Raw genomic sequence first — 4760 nt, 5'->3', positions numbered from 1 at the left:
AAGACCAAAACGGCCCTCTTGTAGTGGAGCTTACTAATGCTTCAAGAGAGTGGAGTACACCACCACCAGCTTTCTACCAGACATTAGTAGACAGTTTTCCACGACGCACTGAAGCAGTCATTAAGGCCAACACGCTATTAATTTCTTGAAATATAGACGTTTTATTCATAACTACCCGTGTCCCATGATTTTTCGGTAGGATAGCGTATATATATATAAATTAATAAATCACTCAGACCACAGTTCAATTATTCACTCCTTCTTTGAGCTGTTAAAACTATGTACAGGTATATGTGTCAGATATTGTAGCCCTTTCAATACATTTTGATAGCTTCGTGATATCTCCAACTTCACTGGAGTTTTTTTGTCTACCAGGAACTCATCTCCTTGCCATTTACCATCATCAGCTCATTCCATGCTTCACTCAGTCCTGAGAGAGCCGAGCTGACCATTAAACTCTTTGATGTAAGAAGTTTGCTGTGTTCCCCCAAGCCGGTGGCCAAACCCAACGTGGCTCCTTCAGTTTATCCTTATTGCTTGCTGTTCACACCGAACATACTAATCCGACGGTTAGTAACTCTAACCTTGCCCACTTCAATGGTCAGCAAAGTGTTGATATTGTGGGTTGGCTGAAACCAGTGACTATGCCGGCTTTACTGCTCGGCAAAGAATGGTCAGTTCCTTGGTCCGTGCCTCTCCAGTCCAGGAGCAGAGCAAATGCTTTGGTGTGCACGTCCTGGTTGATGGCCAGATGGAGGCATTTTTTTGCAGTAGATATCCTTACTGGTGGGCCTTGTGGTGGCACATCACCTTTGATGAGACTGGGATAACCAGTGTGGCTGCATCTCAGTACCAGGATTTGTGGTTGACTAATTAACCCTTGTTCTGAGTTTAATTAAATACAATATATGTATACTGGTATCACCATCTACTGGCAGAATAACCCCTGCAGGTCTCTTACTCTCCAACAGTAAGTTAGAAGTGATCAGTTGTGACAGACTCTGAGAGTGAGGATGTCCCCTAATAAATTTGTCAACAAGGACATCCTCCCAATTTGCAGAGGCTATTGCCAGGTATAGCCTTTCTTTCCAATCCTCTTTACAGCCTTCATCTCGGTGCGTTAGTTACTTCACTTTCGTAGCAAAATGCTGAAAATCTGTCATGTTTATCGTTGCTACCATCTTTATATATATATTTTTTTTGTTCATATAAGGGTTCCAACTGATGAATCACGTGTGTAGGCAAGAAATTTAGATTTCCGCCGTCCACATAAAACATAACTGTATGTATCTAAAAATCAAAATCATTTTAGGCCTTTTAATTATTTTAAAATGTTAATAAAATATACACGAAGTTTACTTTTGATGTATTCGTGGAAACAGTTTGAACTATACCAATCGTTCCTTTCATATAATAAATGACGGAGTTAATTGAAGAATTAGTTTAAACAGGATCCAATGTTTAGATTCAACATGATAAATATGACGGTAGCCAAAGTTGATTGAAGGATTAGTTTAAACAGGAACCAATGTTTAGATTCAACATGATAAATATGACAGTAGCCAAAGTTGATTGAAGGATTAGTTTAAACAGGAACCAATGTTTAGAATCAACATGATAAATATGACAGTAGCCAAAGTTGATTGAAGGATTAGTTTAAACAGGATCCAATGTTTAGAATCAACATGATAAATATGACGGTAGCCAAAGTCGATTGAAGGATTAGTTTAAACAGGAACCAATATCTAGATTCAACATGATAAATATGACAGTAGCCAAAGTTGATTGAAGGATTAGTTTAAACAGGAACCAATGTTTAGATTCAACATGATAAATATGATGGTAGCCAGTTGGTTGAAGGATTAGTTTAAACAGGAACCAATGTTTAGATTCAACATGATAAATATGACAGTAGCCAAAGTTGATTGAAGGATTAGTTTAAACAGGAACCAATGTTTAGATTCAACATGATAAATATGACAGTAGCTAAAGTTGATTGAAGGTAATGCTAGTGAAGGCTTTAGGTATAACCAGACTAAACAACTACGTAATGCCCCGAACAGATCAAGGAGCCTCAGATCATTGAGAAAGATACTGGTGCAGTGTTGTTATTGAGAAAGATACTGGCACAGTGTTGTTATTGAGAAAGATACTGGTGCAGTTTTGTTAATGAGAAAGATACTGGTGCAGTGTTGTTATTGAGAAAGATACTGGCACAGTGTTGTTATTGAGTAAGATACTGGTGCAGTGTTGTTATTGAGAAATATACTGGTGCAGTGTTGTTATTGAGAAATATACTGGTGCAGTGTTGTTATTGAGAAAGATACGGTGCAGTGTTGTTATTGAGAAAGATACTGGTGCAGTGTTGTTATTGAGAAAGATACGGTGCAGTGTTGTTATTGAGAAAGATACTGGTGCAGTGTTGTTACTGTGTGAGTTGAAATTACTTTTTAAGACGTATATTAGGATATGTTGTATGGGTGTATCTTTGGTTTGTGAAAATGTTGCAATTATTATTTTTTTGGTGGTGGATGAGGGGAAAACAAGAATATTCCTATTGAAGGTCCCCAAGGGGCTGGTACTGTTTTTTTTGTGATGCCACCAAAAATTAATCACTTAAGGGTATGTAACAGTTACTTCTGATGCAAAATATGAATACATTCAGATCATAAAAATGTGTTCATATCTGGAAATCAAAATTTCTAAGACAAGAATATCTCTTGTACATTGAAAACCAAAATAATATGAAGCATCTTGGAGCACTAGGACTATCCAGAAAGAGACTTGCAACAAGTCATATCCCACCTATGTCAAGCAAGTGTAGCATCTTGTAAAAGGTAAAAATTCCTGACCACTAATGTCAGTGGCAAAAGCTGTCCCTATGTCCCAGGCAACAGTATGCAACATAAACAAGAAGAATCTCCATCTTTAAATAAGACCAACAATGTATAGGTTCACCAAGGCTACCAACTGTTCAACTGTTCAACTGGCACATACCTCAAGCAGCTGGAGAATGAAAAGGGTATTCATGTTACTCCATATAAAGACATACCATAAAAATCACCAGATGCAGTGCTATGGATTTCTGTGAAAGCAAACTGTTGAAACAGATGTCATCATATATGTGAAGGATTATGGAAAGATGTAAGGAGTAGTGTGCTTTGTACATGACAGCCTTAGGACAGAGCCTTTTGCAATGGAAACTACAATGCAGGGCTATTTTCAAGACACATGGTCTTTAGATAGACTATGACTGGTCAACGCAACATGGACTGTAATGATGTGGAGAGGCTCCTAAGTTGTTGTAATATAACATACTCAACCCTTTGAATGTCCTAAATCCATTATTTAACAATTACTAAGTATTTTCTTCTGAAAATTATCACAAAGTATCCACTACAGAGTCCACATTAGTCTTACATTACGTTTGAACTTAGCATTTTAAAAGAAGATGGAGAATAGATTAAAAAAAGTGTCATTAATATTTTGTTACTTTCAATAAAATAGAAATAAAGATAAAAAATGGTAGCCCTAACAAATAAAGATAAAAAATGGTAACCCTAACAAATAAAGGTAAAAAATGGTAACCCTAACAAATAACGGTAAAAAATGGTAACCCTAACAAATAAAGGTAAAAAATAGTAGCCCTAACAAATAAAGGTAAAAAATGGTAGCCCTAACAAATAAAGATAAAAAATGGTAACCCTAACAAATAAAGGTAAAAATGGTAACTCTCACAAATAAAGGTAAAAAATGGTTAAATTACCAATTATTTCTCTGTCCAATGTTGGTATTGTTCTAGAACTATATGCTCTTATAGGTTAGGCATCTTTCCAGCAAGTAAGAGGAAACTGGTTGGACAGGGTTTGTAAAATACCTCAACTTGGTTAGTAATTGGATGGGACATTACCCTTATTTACAAAAAACACCATCCAAGCCAGTCAGGACATTACCCTTATTTACCAAAAACACCATCCAAGCCAGTCAAACATTACCCTTATTTACAAAAACACCATCCAAGCCAGTCAGGACATTACCCTTATTTACAAAAAACACCATCCAAGCCAGTCAGGACATTACCCTTATTTACAAAAACACAATCCAAGCCAGTCAGGACATTACCCTTATTTACAAAAAACACCATCCAAGCCAGTCAGGACATTACCCTTATTTACCAAAAACACCATCCAAGCCAGTCAGGACATTACCCTTATTTACAAAGTGAAGGTTGTGGTGTATTTTGATGAGGAAGATGGCTACAGTCCCACGGTGCACTTCCAATGGTCTGCTTAGGGGAAACGATAGATCTGAAATACTAGCTAGTTTACAGAAAGATACAGAAGGTGGGGAGACACCGATGTGTTGTTTCTAATGGAAACAATGATGCAGAACCATATATGGTCTTCAGTAGTAGTAGTAGTTCAAACCTTTTACCTAGTTTACAAAAAGTGTCGAAGACTTCTGTACACTTGGCAGCAAATTTAGGGTCTTTATAGAAACACCTGTAGCTAGTAACAAAAAATTGTTGAAAATCTGTACAGAATATATGTGATGATACATTTAGACACGTAACACGTACTGAATATACATATTGTTAGACAAGAATTACACATGGTCAGTACGTTGTATCTTAAAGTCCGTAAAATTTATAATATGTACATCCCTCTAAAATAATAATAACGCACTGTGAGTCCATCTATATGGAAGTTGAACAAATCGTAGAAAATAAACACCTTAAACATTAATAATTTTAAAATTGT

The sequence above is a fragment of the Limulus polyphemus genome, unplaced genomic scaffold, assembly GCF_000517525.1.
Source record: "Limulus polyphemus unplaced genomic scaffold, Limulus_polyphemus-2.1.2 Scaffold7060, whole genome shotgun sequence".
Lineage (NCBI taxonomy): Eukaryota > Metazoa > Arthropoda > Merostomata > Xiphosura > Limulidae > Limulus > Limulus polyphemus.
The sequence above is the reverse complement of the archived record's forward strand: the minus strand, read 5'-3'. Positions refer to the sequence as shown.